The sequence below is a fragment of the Macaca fascicularis genome, chromosome 8 (assembly GCF_037993035.2).
Source record: "Macaca fascicularis isolate 582-1 chromosome 8, T2T-MFA8v1.1".
NCBI lineage: Eukaryota > Metazoa > Chordata > Mammalia > Primates > Cercopithecidae > Macaca > Macaca fascicularis.
In genome coordinates this window covers 90,969,680-90,988,239 of record NC_088382.1, presented here as the reverse complement: position 1 = coordinate 90,988,239, position 18,560 = coordinate 90,969,680, and the positions used below count along the sequence as shown (strand labels likewise).

The window sequence follows — 18,560 nt, the reverse complement described above, 5'->3', positions numbered from 1 at the left end:
AATGGATGACTTGGCATATTTATTTTATAATTAATTACCTTAATGAACTCTTTTACTATATCTAATAATTTTTTGTTATTGCTTTCTTGGGTTATCAAGGTAAATAGCCATAGTCTTATAAAATGACAATCTTGCCTTCTTGGATTTCATAATTGTATTCCTTACTTATTTTTCTTGCCTTATTACACTGGCACACTTATTAAAATGCAAATAATGATGGCCATCATTGTTTTGTTATTTACTTTACTAGCAACGATCATTGTTTAGGCATTAAGCAACCTCCGTTAAGAATTAGTTTGGCTATTGCTTAAGCACAGCCAGATAAAGAGTTATACAGGCTTTACGTATGTAAAATTATGATGCTGTCATCCAAGATGCAATCCCAAACAGAAACAGTATTACATTGTAAAATACTGTCAAGAAATTCAACAGTTCTGTTTTCCCAAGATGACTATTTCAGTGACTATTTTGCAAATACCAAGTATCAAATTATTTTGTTTTCTATGTACATATTTAGTTGGCCTATTAGAAAATTCTGCACTGAACCTGAGATAATATTCTTTGTAATGTTAATAAAGAATCCTCCTATTTTAAAATAACTAAATGCTTTTGTTCAAAAATTGATGTCGAATCTTTTCAAATGCCTCTCCAGCATCTATCAAGTTTATGTTTTTTGTCTCTGATTATTGAGTTAATGAATTGTTAGTATATTTCACCAATGATTCTATAAGCATTATTGTTTCCTCAATAAACAATATGTAAGCATTTAAATGGAATAAATATTTAAATCAAGATATAAATTTAAAATATATCTTTATACATGTTCACTTAAAATATTCTGTAACTTATTTAGAAATTTTAAATCTATATTGCTAAAATAAATGACTTTGTTGATTTATTGGGGGCCCTATTTCTGCAATCTTGTTTTAGTTTTGGTACAAATGGTACAAGAGATATTTAAAATGATCTGAGAAGCTTTTCATTATGTTCTGTTTTCTTGAAACATTTATATAATAAGTGAATTATTGTTGATTTTCTAAAATAACTAATTATATAATTTATGACCTTTCATTAAAGGTGAATTTTTTTCTAATTCTATTGCAATAGTAATCTTCTTGACTTTTTAGATTCCTTTTAAATCAATTTAAGCAGTTTATAGTTTATGCAAAAAACATCTGTTTCATTGATATTTCTGTTGTGCTATTATCAAATACTTTTATTATTTTTCTATATTAGGGCTTAATAAGTATAGCCTTATTTTAGTTTTAGCAGGCCATATTATAAATGTATTAATTTGAACAATTTGTGGTTTAAATTTATTAACTTTTATATTTATTTATTTTTCAGTGCTTCTTAAATTGAACACTCTTCTTAAATGTGTTCTTAAGTGTGTAACTTAAGAAGCATCTTTAGAAAGTTAAGATGCTTCGTAAGTTTCTAAACCATCTGGAAGAGCATTGCTCTGAGATGTTTATATATATACTATGAAAAAAATCATATTCCCTCTTACAGCTTCACAATGCTCATTATAATGTTACAAACACTGAGGAGTTCTCAATATCTTAGCTTTTTTAACACAGCATTTTCAAATAATTTTTACCCCAGGAACACTTTCTATGGCATAACATTAACATTTCGTGGCATGAAGTCATACCGGGCGCCAGTTTAGGAAATTCTGGCCTCAAGTCATTTGTATTCTTTTTTGTTTGTTTACTAATGATTTCAATGAAAAGAGTCAAACTCTGTAAAATATTTGAAGAGATTAATTCTGAGACAAATATGAGTGACCCTGGCCAGTGACACAGCCCTCAGGAGGTTCTGAGAACAGGTGCCCAAGGTGGTTGGGGTGCAGCTTGGTTTTATACATTTTAGGGAGGCATGAGATGTCAATCAAATACATTTAAGAAATACATTGGTTTGGTCCAGAAAGGTGGGACTATTCCAAGTGGGGTGTGGTGGGGTGATTCCAGGCTATAGGTAAATTTAAACATTTTCTGGTTGACATTTGGTTGTGTTTGTCTAAAGACCTAGGATCCACAGAAAGGAAATGTCTGGGTTAAGATAAGAGATTGTGGAGAACAAAGTTTTGTCATGCAGATGAAGCCTCCAGGTAGCAGGCTTCAGAGAGAATAGGCTGTAAAATGTTTCTTATCAGACTTAAAAGTCTGTGTTGATGTTAAGTTAATACCGGAAAGATATAATGAGGCATGTTCGACCCCCACTTCCCATTATGGCCTAAAACAGTCTCTCTGATTAAATTTTAAGAGCCCTGGCTGAGGAGGAAGAGCATTCAGATGGTTGTGTTACAGGAAAGGGGTCCCCATCCAGACCTCAAGAGACGGTTCTTGGATCTCACACAAGAAAGAATTCAGGTAAGTCCACAGTGAAATCAAGTTTATTAAGAAAGTAAAGGAATAAAATGGCTACTCCATAGACAGAGCAGCCCCAAGGGCTGCTGGTTGCCCATTTTTATGGTTATTTCTTGATAATATGCCAAACATGGGGTAGATTATTCATGCCTCCCCTTTTCAGACCATATAGGGTAACTTCCTGACATTGCCATGGTATTTGTAAACTGGCAGTGTAGCAGTGAGGATGACCAGAGGTCGTTCTCGTCACTATTTTGGTTTTGGTGGGTTTTGGCTGGTTCCTTTACTTCAACCTGTTTTATTAGCAAGGTCTTTATGACCTGTATTTTGTGCTGACCTCCTCTCATCCTGTGACTTAGGATGCCGTAACCGTCCAGGAATGCAGCCCAGTAGGTTTCAGCCTCATTTTCAAGATGGAGTTGTTCTAGTTCACACGCCTCTGACAGTTGCAGGGGCCTCAGAATATTATTCTTGGTTTACAATCAAGGCATTTAATGATATGAATTTGTCTCTGTGTACTTCTATGACTGCAGCCTATATGTTTTAATATGTAATGCTTTCCATTGTCAGCTTATTGAATTCTTTCATTAAAGAATTATATAAGAGAATTTTTAATGTTCATACAGTTAAGTCTTATTTTATGCTTTTGTTATTAATAAATAATTTTACTGTGTATATATTCTATATAACTTCTGCTTTGGAGAACTTATTGTGATTTTTTGTGACCTAATAGGTGATCAGTTTTTCTAACATTCACAGATTCTGGGGGAAATGTATTTACGAAGAGAAAATACACAGCCTGATTTGGTGCAAGCTTCTGGTATAATGTACACAGATTGTATACTTTATACACGTGTGTATCAATAAGTCAACATTATTAATTGCACATTATTAAAATTCTCTATATTACTTTTTATATTCACTTGTTTGATTTGTCAAAGAATGAGTGAAATATATTTAAAAATATAATAGAACTGTATTTCTGATTATTTCTCCTTATTTTTCTATCAGTGGCTTTTAAAATATATTTAAATACCTTATAGTTTAGGCAAAGTAGTTATTTAATCTTATCAAGTTTGCTTTATGACCTGACAATAATTTGTGATTAAGCCTAAAGAGCCTAACCCAGACCTGGCATACAGAAGGCACTCTTCAAGATACTGTATTGCCTGACTTTCTAGAATCTTTGAAAAGCTGAAGAATTAAATTGTTAAAATTTTGTGTCAATTTTACATTTTGTGAAACTGAGTTTTCCCTGAAATTTGTGATCTAGCAAAACTCCAATCTTGCTTTACAGCAGGATGATTAACCATCAGGCTTTATTAGAAGCTTGTGCCAAATCAGGCTATCAAAGCCAAATGGAGCCATGATGAGGCATTTCCATACCCCATGCCACTCTTCTCTTGACATCGTGTCAATATAAACCTTCCTGTATTCTTTCCTTAACTCAGTGAGGCCCTGGGTTGACATTAGCATAATTGACCTGAAAATTATAGCTAATAGCAACAAGAAGAAGTTTTAACAGTCTGGACAGCATTATTTAGTCTTTTACCAGAATGTCCTTTTCATTACCATTTTGTCACTCTCCTTATTCTATTTACCACCCATTGTCAAAGCACTGAAGCATGTAAGATGCTATGAAGCTCCCTTTCCCCCAAAAGACAAGACTTCTTGTCTTGTCAATGTCATCACTGCTTACAATAATCTTCAAGGCCAGTTACTTAATGGCTGTATGTTCCAGGGGGAAATGGAGACTCTGCGTAAGTGCCCTTCCCAGGACAAATCAGATAAATGCTAGAGTCAGAACTCCTGAACTTTTGGCTCCCAGTTTATTCGACTGGAAAGTAGTGCATCATCCCGCTTTTAATTGCGGCCAGGACCATTCAGAAGGTAAAATGTAGTGTTGTGGTTGTGGGCCTGTTTTCAACTTTAATAAATGGGCATGCTTATCATATATAGGTGGCCCGTCACTGGGCTTTGGTCTTTCAACTTAGCTACACACTGAAGTTTACATCTGGAGAGGGTCCAGGGCACTCCATGAGATTACAATAATTAGAGGCTTTTTGTCTGGAAGCTTTAAAAATCAGCAATAATGTGAAAAATGCAAAAAGTACACTTCTTGTCATATGTGGAGCAGAATAACCTGGTTAGTGAACATGTAGCCTGTCCCACTGGCACGTAAGCACCTTTGGCCATAGTCCCAGCACATCTTAGTGACTATCCAAGGTCAAGTTTTGTCAACACTTGGGTGGAAATCATCCAGAGAAAACCCTAGGTGTGGCAAGAGATATGTTGATGATTCATTAGTTGGCATTCCCCTTTCTGAGTCAATGATTAACCCCAGCATGCTATTATTGGCATTCTGAAGGCTGTGTACTTTTTATGGCTTTAAAACTAGACTTAGTCTAAAGTACTGGTCATAAAGATAGTAAAGAGAAAACAACGAATCTGGTTGGAATACAGTCCAGAACTAATTGGCTACATAACTTCTCTGAAGTTCTTTAGGATTCTCTATAGAGAACTTGTTTTCCTTAATTTCTCTATAAAATTATAATTTCCTTGGAAAAATTAGTGTGGACATTACAGCTGTGAAGCAACATCTTGACAGTGTTGTGAGACTATTATTCTCATGCTGGAGAATTGCATGAGTTTACGCCAAGAAAGCAAGCCACAAGTGAGTTGTTTGCAATAGGGCAGTGAGGTGCACACACCTCAGACTCTTGAGTGGCTACAGAGACCCTTCTCCATAAGGAAAGGCATATTTCTGAAGAAATAGTAGCTGCAAATATGTATACCTTTTACAACAACCTTTTTAGTGCATGCTCAGTATATTGCTGCTTACGTTTCTTAATTGTACCTTCCTTTTATTGAACCATGAATTCCTGAAGCTTAGGACAATGTGTTCAGCACTCTGCCTCTACAAAGGTTGAACGGGGCAGCCATATTGAGTAACAACAGGAAGAACAGCCTGGTTTTCTTTCTGGTTCAGTGTCCAGATGATACCTGTTTGGTTAACATGGTCATGATGGTAAAATTCCAAGCAATTGAAGAAAGTCACATTCAATAAAGTTTTGTGAGGAAAAGAGATAATTAGATAATCTGAAGGAAGCATGAGGTGGGTATAACTGATCCAGACATATTGGTCTGTTAAGTAATATATTTTGATGGAAGGCCACTGTGATTTGGCAGAGCTTGGAAACTGCTAAATTAAAAGACCACTCAAAAGCCAAAATGGCAAATACATAAATATTTAAACGACTCTTATAAGCTCAAAAATTTTTTTAAAAATACTAATTTCAGAGCTGGAAGAGGCTTTAGAAATTACCAAGTTCAGACAACTGGGAGGTAAGCTATGAGGATGTAAAAACATACAGAGTGATACAATAGCACTGGGGACTCCACGGGGCGAGGTTGGGAGAGGGATGAAGAATAAAAGACAACATACTAGGTACAGTGTACACTGCTTGGGTGACAGGTGCGCTAAAATCTCAGAATTCACCACTAAAGAACTCATCCATGTAACAAAAAAACACCTGTACCCCAAAAACTATTGAAATAAAAAAGAAAAAAACATAAATAGATGAAGCAAAATAAGTAAATAAAAGGAATTGTCAAGTTCACACTTGAAGTTTAAAGTAGGAAAATTGAAAGTTTACGTGATTGCTCTTTCCTCAGAGATATTCCCTGGGAAACTATGAAAAGGAAATGAGGAGGGTGTATATTCCTGAGGACTCTAAGAACAATGGGCAGTGAAAGAGATTTGCTCATAGATCATAGCCAGCCATGTGGTAGTCAGGCCCTTCCACTGTGATGTCCTTCCCAGATCAGGCTTACCTGGATATTTCATGACCTACCTCCCTTGAAATATGCCTTCTTCACCTCCCCTCTCCCTCAGTACTGAGTAGTAGACTGACTAATAGATTCTTTTTTGGGAAATTCTTTTAATCGTTAATAATAACCTAATATGTTATTTCCTTAATGTTCTATTTTAACAATTGTAGTCTGTGTTTAGACTCAATGCTTTTTAAATTAACTTCCTTAAATGAAAAAAAAGATAAAGAAAAAAAAGAATTAAAAAAAGATGTTTACCTGACTCATATTACCTTTCCCTCAACACTATGTAATAGACAAGAAAAAGTTTGAGCACAGAGCTACAATTTACATTTTAAAAAATTCCAGGTTGCTGATTTTCTATCTTAACTGGAGCCATTTTTTATAATTCTCTAAATAACAGTAATCTTTTCTTAAATTATGTATATGACACTCTCTTGCTTTTCTAATTCTTCTAGGTTATCTGTAGTTTCATTTGATTTCATATTTATAATGCTATTTCCTTGTGTTAACTGTCCCTTTTTTCTTGATTTGAATTACCAAGGGTTTATCCTTCTATTCACTTCATTCCATAAATATTTTGGAACCTATTTTACTCTAAGTGGTTGATCCTACACTTTTGTCTGTTTTCTAATTTAATGTCTGCCTTTACCTTTATTAGTTCTACTTGCTGTTTTCCTTGAACTTGGTGTTTTATTGATGAATTTTGGTTTATATATTGTTTTGTTTGATTGTCAATCTTTTTACCTCTCTAATGAAAATGTTTAGTTCATATATTTCCTCTTTTTAAAACAATAACAGCATTTAACTTTATAAATTGATTTCTGACTCCAGCTCCATGCTGTACATTCAGGTATGTAATGGACATATTGGTCACTTGTCTCATCCTGTACATTCCCCTTTTCTGCTAGTGTGCCTGCACAGCCTCTAATAAGCAGGGATTTGTGAAACTACACTCCCATGATTGATCACATGGGATCCAATTAGTCCTAACTGCTTAGACTGGGCTGGGCATCTGATTCAACTGGACCAATCAGATTTCCCTCTACTTGAAGGCCAGACTTAGAAAACAGTGACTCCAGTTGGTGTCCACTGAACTCCAAATGAGATATAAGAAAAAGTCAGAATTTGAGCAGCCATGTTCAAACCAAGATAAACGGAAATGAAAAAAAAAAAAAAAAAAAGAAAAACAGCCTATAGATAAACTTATGTATGAAAAGAGGAAAAACCAAGAGACTGTGCAAAGAGAGACAGAAAGACAGAAAAGGTAGTCACCTTGATTTTTGCAAGATTTCCTGTTCTTTCTGCAGTTTGGCTTTCTCTAACCTCTGGTTTCCATTTTACTTAAACTAGCCAGAGTTACTTGTCTCACAACAAAATGATTTCTGACACAGTTATTTTATTTCATTTAAAAAATTTTAAATAGCATTTTTGACATTATTTTAAACTTAGTGGATTTTTAAAGTTTGTAAATAGTGAGTTTAGTACATATGCTAGCCTGTGGGAAAACTAGCCAGTTGGTTCATAAACCTGCATCACAGTTTATCTGTAACAGCAACTTGAATTTTTAGTATGGTTCCTGGATTTCTCTGCTGCTTTCAATAACTTCCGTGATTCTTTTCAAGAAAGGAAGTAAGTTGTGTAAATGGAAATAGCATGTATTAGTTTCCTATTGCTGCTATAACAAATTAACATGAACCTGGTGGCTAGAAACAGCACAAATGTATTATCTTGTATTTCTGGTAGTCAGAAATTTGAAATAAGATTTATGGACTAAAATCAAAATGTTAGCAGGGCTTTGTTCCTTCTGGAGACTTTTGGGAAGAATCTGATTCTTGGCCTTTTCTAGCTTCTCAAGGCTACTTGTATTCCTTGGCCGTGGCCCCTTTCTCATCCTCAAAGCACATCACTGAGCTCTGTTTCCATCATCACATCTTCTCTCTGCTCTGACCCTTCTGCCTTTCTCTTATCAAGATCCTTTTAATTATAAACTATCTTGAACTGAATCACACTTGCAAAGTCCCTTTTACCATTAAAGGTAACATATTCACACATACTCAATTCACATTCTGGAATGACAATGTAGACATCTTTGAGTTGGCGTTGTTCAGCCGGCCATAGAGCATTAGATTAAGGGCTGTTTATTCACATGCTAGTTCTGTAATCAATAGATCTTAAATAAGTCACTTAAATTCTCCACACCTCAGTTTCCAAAACTGTGAAGTGAGGGGCTCGTATTAAATGAACTTTAAAAAAAATCTCTTCCTAGGCCAAAATTCTATGTTTCTAGGTTACCATAAATCACACATAAAATAACACCAAATTGTCAGCATAATTTTGGAAGTGGTTATTTTTTTCTGAAGAATATTTTACTAATTTTAACTACTAGATCTCATAGTTTCACACAAGTATTTAAATATTCCCTCTCATTTGACAAGACCAGCATTCTGCTTCCCACTACATATAATTATTTTGTCCTTTCTTAATGGCATTGTTACTCCTTCTTATCCAATACTTCCTTTCCTTTCTAATGCTTCTCCACACTCCTTCCCACTCATACTAACTGACTTCCTAATCTCTTGCTAAAAAAAAAAAAAAAAAAAAAAAAGAACTTGTAAGACTTACTAATATGCTGTGACTTTTAAGGAAGCTTATTTTAAATGAATACTCCTTTTTTTCCATTCATTTTTCAAAAAATATAAAAGTAAAATATGAAGCCTATTATCTATACCCTCTTCACCCACTCCCATCCCACAAAATAAAAAAGCTCTATTTAGTCAATAATTTAAGCCTTTTAGTAAAATGCTGTTTCATAAAATAACAACTGTGGGAAATGTTAGGATTCCATCTACATTTTTCCTTTCCTTGAAGTTACTGCTCATCTGAAATCAGATGTGGTTCTCTGGTATCTCCACAACAGTGAAGATTGGACTGGAGAGAACCCCTTGATCAAACGGAAGAAAGCTGAAGGAAGGCCTGGCACAGTGGCTCATGCCTGTAATCCCAGCACTTTGGGAGGTCAAGGCAGGCAGATCACTTGAGGTCAGGAGTTGGAGACCAGCCTGGCCAACATGGTGAAACCCTGTCTCTACCAAAAATACAAAAATTAGCTGGGCATGGTGGCATGCACCTGTAATCCCAGCTACTCAGGAGGCTGAGGCAGGAGAATTGCTTGAATCCAGGAGGTGGAGGTTGCAATGAGCCGAGACTGCTGTACTGCACTACGGCCTGGGCAACAGAGCTAGACTCCATCTCAAAAAGACAAAAAAAAAAAAAAAAAAACTGAAGGAAATTCATCTGGTTACAAGACTAACCTTTGCAAAGCCAGTTAGGAAGGCAAGCGCCCAGTGCCCAAAGGAACTGAGTGAGTCCCCTGGGTGGAGCCTGCTATCCAGCTGCTGGATAGCAGGCAGAAGGTGAGGTCAGGCACAAGGCACACGCTGTCCTCGCATGTCATGCATGGTGAAAAGTATACAGGCAGGGCATAGTATCCAGGTGGTAGATTGCAGGCAAGGCACAAGGTCGCTACTGCCCTGTGCTGTCCATTCCTAGCAATAATCACACCTGTGTGTGGAGTAAAGCAAATAAGATCTAGCTCTTTTGTTCTCTCCTCACATTGACCCTCACATTGAAACTACTTATGTATTTCCCACTTTTCAGGATTGATTTTGGAAGTGAAAGGAGACAACAGGAAAGCAAAGACTGACTTTCAGGACTAGCCCTTCTTTTCGGAAACTGAGCTCCTACCTTCTCAGATATTCCTTTTAATTCCAAACCCCAAACACCACAATATCTGGAGAAACCAAGAATACTTAGAGGAATTGTCAGAGATTAAATAAAGGATTTTAGTGACAATCTCATGCAGGAAAGAGAATACGCTTAAGTGAATATTTTATACAATTCGGTTCATTGTTGTAGCCCCGCTGTTGTTAATACCACTCCCATCAACAGAAATTAATACAACTATGTATTTCAAAATTAACAAGAGCCAAGATGAGCAACTTTCTCTTTCTTCAGTACCTATTTTCGATACTTTCATTATCCTAACTCTGAATTTGCCCTGAAAGTGCATTCCAATTAATGTCTAACACCAGGCAGCTTATGATGTGGTTATTGACTCCTTAGGGAACAGAATTAAACCATTAAATCCATTTTCTAAATCTAGGGTGAAAGGTTAATGGATTGACTAAAATGCTAAACAAATTCAAAGTAATATCCCTTGGAGGAAGAGATGAGGAAAAATGTAAAATGCTTGTCTTGCCAAATTTTTCCTCTATTCTTAAATGCTCTAAATAATGTCAAAAGAACTGCAGAAAAACTATGGAGGCTAAAAAATTAAATAATGATGCATCCTTTGTAACTGCGTTCCACCAAGCAATTTGTAGCAAATTTGAGTTTTTACCTTATTTCCTGGAAGACATAGAATAGTAGGTCAACAGGAAATGTTATTTACATTTAGCAGTTGGCAGAGATTAAACTGCAAGAAAAATTGATATGTGCAGCTTCTCACATCAACGACAAGAAAGAGAATAATATTCAGAACCTGTGAATCCAGCTACATTACTTATTACCTGGATTATCCTTCCTTTCTGAAAATTAAAAATATAATATTGCAGTTGAATATATAAAAATTATTTTCCTTCTGAAAATCTAAGCTCAACTATAAATGATATGGCAGACTATATGAATGCTTAAAATTATTTTCTTCCTCCCTACCTCCATAGAAAGAGCGATGTACTCTGTCTTTAGACTTTGGACTTGCCACCGCAACTTGCTTTGACCAATGGCCTGTTGAAAGACATGACATCAGCAGGAGCTTGAAATGTGCTCACATAGTTGTCTTCTTGTGCCTCTGGCATTGCCATGAAAAAAGATTCCTCTGCATACCTATTTGCCCCAGGATGAAGACCAGAGCCAAACCTGTAGCTCAAAGTTGAGTTACTTGGCTGAGTCTAGTCCAGGTGAGCTAATTCCTGCCAACCAGCAACTCACGAAAAATTAAAAAAAAAAAAAAAAGAAAAGAAAAAGAAGCACTGATTATTGAATGGCACTGAGACATTATGGTTGTGCAGTAACAACTGACCAAACGGATGAGAGTTCTGTGGTCTACAGTCTATGGTCTGAAAGTAGTTGATTTCCCTTAGGTCTGTTTCTGAGCTGCTTTTCCTATTTTGAACTCCTGAGCCCTAATTCTCCCAGGCTGAGGTGATTTGCTCCAGCTCCCAGCCATTATTATAATTTTGCAACTAAATTCTGTTTAGTTTTCTTTGCTACTGCTGCAATATTTACAACTTAAATTACCATAAACTTTGTGTACCATGTTGCTTGGCTTTTTATGTTGAAGGAGTTCAGGAAATGCCCCCCTGAAATATGCCATTTTGGACCTCAAACTGAGGGCGCTTGGGGAACAGCAAATGTAGGGAAAGGTTTTCTCTGAACTACCCTTATCTACCTAAAGAGAAATCCTCCATATGAAATGCAATTGTCATGAATCCCCTCCCCAGAAATCTCATCAACCAGAGAAGCTGAAACTTGAGTTGCAGATGAGAAAACTGGATAATCCCACGGCCAGAGAGACAGACTGTTGTTACCTTTTCTTCTGAGGACCTATTTATCTTGTCCCCAAAGCATTTACTGTCCCCTAAGTTGTCTACATCCCCCCTCCCCTTTTTCCAATGAAGAGAGTATATAAGCTTCTCTATAAGGTTTTTTTGGAGTATTTACTTTTCCTTCGTGTGACGCCCCCATGCATGTAATAAATTTGAATACCTCTTCTCCTGCTAATCTGGCTACTGTCAGTTTATTTTATAGACTCAATTATCAAACCCTCAGAGAGTAAAGGGAAAGTCTTTCCTCTTCTATGCTGCGATTGCCCAGGGCAATCTGTGGAATCTGGAGGAATGTAAATGGGCTTAAGGTATTTACAGATTTGGTTTCTGCATATTTTTGCTCTTTTACTGTATTTGGAGGAAGACAGCTCTGAGGTTGCTATTTCTTTGGTATAGATTTTGTTACTGTAAAAATCTTATTTGCATGTAACATTCAGAGAATAACATTTCCTATCATTAGTTTGGAAATGCAGAGTGTATACCAATGTGAACATATGATTGTCACTCCTATTTCATGGAATTGTTTCCTAGGGTGGCTACAGAACCTTGGTCTATCAGTGCCAAATCAGATGAATGTCTACCAGACTCTGAAATTTGAATAGGGATAATGTACATGGAAATGTTAGAACTGCAGGGGTCAGATTTATTGATTGATTGATTGATTGATTGATTGATTTTTATTATACTTTAAGTTCTAGAGTACACGTGCACAAAGTGCAGGTTTGTTACATATGTATACATTGCCATTTTGGTGTGCTATACACATTAACTCGCCATTTACATTAGGTATATCTCCTAATGCTATCTCTCCTCCCTCCCCCCACCCCACGACAGGCCCCAGTTTCTGATGTTCCCCACCGTGTGTCCAAGTGTTCTCATTGTTCAATTCCCACCTATGAGTGAGAACATGCGGCATTTGTTTTTCTGTCCTTGTGACAGTTTGCTCAGAATGATGGCTTCCAGCTTCATCCATGTCCCTACAAAGGACATGAACTCATCCTTTTTTATGGCTGCATAGTATTCCATGGTGTATATGTGCCATATTTTCTTAATCCAGTCTATCATTGATGGACATTTGGGTTGGTTCCAAGTCTTTGCTATTGTGAATAGTGCTGCAATAAATATACGTGTGCATGCGTCTTTATAGCAGCATGATTTATACTCGTTTGGGTATATGCCCAGTAATGGGATGGCTGGGTCAAAAGGTATTTCTAGTTCTAGAACCTTGAGGAATCGCCACACTCTCTTCCACAGTGGTTGAACTAATTTACACTCCCACCAATGGTGTAAAAGTGTTCCTATTTTTCCACATCCTCTCCAGCACCTGTTGTTTCCTGACTTTTAGGGGTCAGAATTTTATCCAGTCTCATGTAGACAGTAAAGATGATCAAAGAGAATCTAAACATCATTAGCTATCTTCACTCAAGGAAGAGACAACTTCCCCAACCTGCAGTAGAATGACCCAAGTGAACTGATATAATGAACACCCTCTCCTGGAAAGGCAGTAAAAAATAACTTTAGGTACATTTTTAAGTTATTATAAAATAAGGGAAGTCTTCATTGTTCAAAAGAATAAAAGCCCAGTAATCCAAAGAGATAGGTGAAGTTGGTGAGTGTTTTGAAGATTTAATCAACCTTAAGTTTTATTTATTTATTTTTGTTAGCTGTTTCTTCTTTTAATTTTTAAAGAAATTTTTAATTTTTAATTGATACACTATATTTGTACATATTTATGTAGTACATGTGATAGTTTCTTAAATGTAGAGAATGTGCAATGATCAAGTCAGTGTATTTAGGATAATCATCACCATAAGCATTTATCATTTCTATATATTGACGACATTTAAAGTCTTCACTTCTGGCTATTTGAAATGTACAATACATTGTTGATAACTTTAGTCACCCTAATCTACCATTGAGCATTAGAATTTATTTCTTCTAATTATATGCCATTAAGCAATCTCTCTTCATCTCCCCCTCCACACACACTCACATCCTTCCCAGCCTCTGGTAACTGTCATTCTACTGTGTCTCCACGAGATCAAGTTTTTTAGCTTCCACAGTGAGTGGGAATGCATCTTTCCAATGATAGAATTTGGGTAGAATTCTGTAAGAAATAAAGCTGATGGGATCGATATAAAATTGCTGTATTATAAGTCCACTTTTATAGGTATCTATTGACAAAATGCACATAGTGGGATGTGGTTCAGGCTCTCAGGTTCCAGGGTTCTCAGTCTTGGCACTATTGACATTTTGAACCAAACAATTTTTTTTTTTTAAGAGAGTCTTGCTCTGTCACCCAGGCTGGAGTGCAATGGCGTGATCTCACTGTAACCTCTACCTCCCAGGTTCAAGCTATCCTCCTGCCTCAGCCTCTCAAGTAGCTGGGAACCCAGGCACACACCACTACGCCCAGTTAATTTTTATATTTTTAGTAGATACAAGGTTTCACCATGTTGGCCAGGCTGGTCTCCAACTCTTGACCTCAGGTGATCCACCCACCTCAGCCTCCCAAAGTGCTGAGATTACAGGTGTACACCACTGTGCCCGGCCAAAACAATTCTTTTTGTGGGGACTGTCCTGTGCATTGTAGGATGTCTGGCAGCATCTCTGGCCTCTACTCGACAGAGGCCAGTAGCATCACAGTTGTGACAATGAAAAATATCTCTAGATATTTCCAAATGAGACAAAAGTCATCCAGTTGAGAGCCACTGAGTTAGAGGATATTGTATTCTAATTTATCAACTAAAGATACCACTTTCCCTTTTCTTCTCCTCCATGATTTTGCTAATCCACCTGATCCTCATCCTCTCTCTCCTCTCCCTACAAAGGTAGTCATTCTTCATGCAAACCTCTCACACTTTATAGAAATGTCCCGTTGCGTTAAAGTTCAGCTATAATGCAATGGTAAATGTCAAAGCAACATTTATGGACACAAACTCCTAAATAGACAGGGACTGGTGAACATAGCATCAATTATGCTTTTTGGTTCCAATAGTGTATATTGAAACTAGTCTGTACCTGCACTAGTTTATTACATAGATCTAGACATCATAATGGTAATCATTAAAGAGATATTTCACCTGTATCTCATTATTCTCAATTGTATAGTCAAGAGTAGAACATTTTTCTACTGATCTGAAGAAACTTTGTATGCCAACAGCTACAACTAGTCTGATTCTTATAATTAGACAGTATAAGATTTCTTGCATGCAAACACCATAATCATATTTTGTTTTCAACAAAGAACCATCTGTTTTCTAAAGGATGTGCTCCCAGGCATGCAATATTTCATTTAGATATTATGGAGCTGCTGCTATATTATCCTTGCTATGTGAGCCATATCATTGCAAGTGTGAAGTCCACAAGCCATGTGTTGCAATAAGGTTATCTCCTTTTCTACTCTTAGTTTTGAGGCAGCGTGTCAATAGTTTATGCACACAGTGACACAGAAAAATCTGGGGAGTAACTAAGATAGTTCATAGTAAAGCTAACTACACTGGCAGATGGTGAATGCCCTTCCACAGTGTTCAAGCACAGGCTACAAAGTAAGGGCTGCTTGCTTGGAGTGGGCAATTGGCCTATCTAGTGTGCATGTTCCCTCCAAGTCTAATATTTTATTATTCTTATTTTTTAAACTTCAATTTCAATCAATCAATTAACCCTTGAACTGTTTTCAGAAAGTAAATGCTATGAGCAGTAATGCCTAAATCCTATAAAATGGAGATTGTTATCTCCATTTTACAGATGGGGAAAATAAGTCTTAAAAAGATAAAAGTACCCCCTTCTAACTCCATGTCAAAGCAGAGATTTAAGCCCAGGTCCAGCTGACTACAGCGACTATCCTGAAGTAGCGGACTAGGTAGGAGTCAGAGCATATGATGAGTTTTTAGCCGAGACATAATACACAAGCCAGAGATTTTTGCCACACACACACAAAAAAAATTCTTCATCTTTTAAAAAATTCTATGCCTTGTATCACTTATGATGAGATCCTACATTAAGCAAAAAACTAATTAGTCAGTGAAGAAAAACCCTGTTAATAAAAGTGTTCTGCTACAAGTGACACTTTGTTCTCTAGTTAAGTAATTGTATTGGTTCAAAATACAATTGAATTTTCTACACACAAATAAAAACTCAGTTGAAAACGAAGCATAAATCCATATCACTTTAATTCTGTTATCTCTTTTAAAACTGCATATACCAATTTAGTGAAACGGTTTATGTGTGTGTGTGTCTGCGTGTGTACAATTTGTAAGAAGTGGCTTTAAGTCCTGGGTTTCATATTTGCACCACTTTCCCCCAGACCTTAAAAAAGATTTGTAGAGAAACACAATTGAAAATAGATCAAGAATTTTATTTATGGTACAACTATTTTCCTGATGGAAGTCAGAAAATTATAAAACAAGATGGTTTTCAGTATATATATTTGAGAACAAGATGAGGAAACAAAATGCTAAAAACCTGTACTTGAAATGCTATTTCTGTATAAAAATAATGAAATGTCAGGATCAAGAGGAATCCCATAAATCACGTTATTAGCTTCTGTTTTAGTTTATTACATGCAGCTATGGATCTGAGACCTTTTCTCTTATTAAATCTACAATTGGCTAAATTGACACAATTTCACTCTCTTATAAAAAAAGAGAATCCTATCTAAATTACATGATTTAGTTTTACCCATTATTTGACCTTTCCTTTGCTTATATTTCCTATTTACAGTTTCAAGCTTTTGAAAGCTGGCTTGACATACAAAGTATTTTTCTGTGGCAAACAAAATAAATCAGTCCCTTCAGAACGCTTTACTGTATTTATATCCCATCTTGTTCCAAAAGATAGAGAGGATTTACAAAATCGTGTATAATAAAATGACAATATTTAATAAGATAAAAAGTTAGAAATGAAGAAAATAATGAGGGAAAGCTTTATAATGTTATTTACTTTAAAAGTAAAGTTGATTAAGCACTTAGTTGCTACTGCTCAAGATTATAAACAAAATAACCAATACCAGACAAACATGCTCTATTAGTTTTACTGTACTAGGCCATTTCTCTGTGCTTATAGCCCACTCTTACTTGTTTCATGTAAAGTCTTTCCGGAAGAACACCAGGTTAGCATAGTATTAAAGTGAGAGTGGATACCATTTGTTGAGCATCTCCTCTGAACCACCCAAATAATTATTCATTCAGTTTGGTCACATTCTAAGCTAAATTCAACTCAACCAGCAGACATTTGTGCCCTGTTATTTCATGTTTTCCCACACATGTATTTTTTAGGTGCCCTCTGAGTATAAGCTCCTCAAGGGCAAAAACAAGGTGTTTCACCCCTTTATACTGCTCACAATCCCAATTCCACCATACTCCTCCCACCATGAAAAAGTTTTATTGCAAAAGCAGTCTATGGGAAGAGTGATCTTTGCCCATCCTGCCTCTGTGTGTGTGTGTGTGTGTGTGTGTGTGTGTGTGTATCATAGTCTAAACTACTTACTACAGATTCTGAATCCCAATCCCAAATAAAATGTGGTTTTGCAGCTTTGCAGACACCGCCGCCGAGGAAAACCCTGTACTATTAGCCATGGTCAACCCAACCGTGTTCTTCAACATTGCCATCGACAGCCAGCCCTTGGGCCGTGTCTCCTTCGAGCTGTTTGCAGACAAGTTTCCAAAGACAGCAGAAAATTTTCGTGCTCTGAGCACTGGAGAGAAAGGATTTGGTTATAAGGCTTCCTGCTTTCACAGAATTATTCCAGGGTGGTGACTTCACACGCCATAATGGCATTGGTGGCAAGTCCATCTATGGGGAGAAATTTGAAGATGAGAACTTCATCCTAAAGCATACAGGTCCTGGCATCTTGTTCATGGCAAATGCCGGACCCAACACAAATGGTTCCCAGTTTTTCATCTGCACTGCCAAGACTGAGTGGTTGGATGGAAAGCATGTGGTCTTTGGCAAAGTGAAAGAAGGCATGAATATTGTGGAGGCCATGGAGCGCTTTGGGTCCAGGAATGGCAAGACCAGCAAGAAGATCACCATTGCTGACTGTGGACAACTCAAATAAGTTTGACTTGTGTTTCATCTTAACCACCAGACCATTCCTTCTGCAGCTCAGGAAGCACCCCTCCACCCCATTTGCTCGCAGTATCCTAGAATCTTTGTGCTCTCGCTGCAGTTCCCTTTGGGTTCCATGTTTTCCTTGTTCCCTCCCATGCCTAGCTGGATTGCAGAGTTGAGTTAAGTTTATGATTATGAAATAAAAACTAAATAACAAAAAAACAAAAAAAAATGTGGCTTTGCAAAGAGACTCGAAAGAGGTTCTTATGAGTTCAAGCATGTCCCTTCCAAAATTCACATGTTGAAGTCCTAATCCCCATTACATCAGACCTTATTTAGAGGTAGGATATTAACAGAGGTAATCTAGGTAAAAATGAAGTCATTCAGGACACTAATCTAATATGACCAGTGTCCTTATAAGAAGAGGATATTAGGATTCAAACTGGTATAGAAGGAAGACAATGTGAAGATACAGGTAGAAGACAGCCATATGCAAGCCAAAGGGAGATCTAGAACAGGTGTCTCCCTCATGGCCTTCAGAAAGAACATATTCTGCTGACACCTTGATCTCAAACTTCTGGCCTCCAGAATTGGGAGAAAATTAAATTCTGTTGTTTACGCTACTCCGTTTATAAGTACTTTTTGACAGCAACACCAGGAAACTAACACAGAAGGTTTTTTTGGGTTTTTTTGTTTGTGT

The 18,560-nt window shown here is 36.6% G+C and overlaps 1 pseudogene; it reads left to right on the top strand.

Annotated features, from left to right (window-relative positions):
• The window catches only part of LOC123575228 (peptidyl-prolyl cis-trans isomerase A pseudogene), a 102,478-nt pseudogene extending 84,386 nt beyond the window's left edge, over window positions 1–18,092 (top strand).
• Window positions 18,093–18,560: the final 468 nt, after the last annotated feature.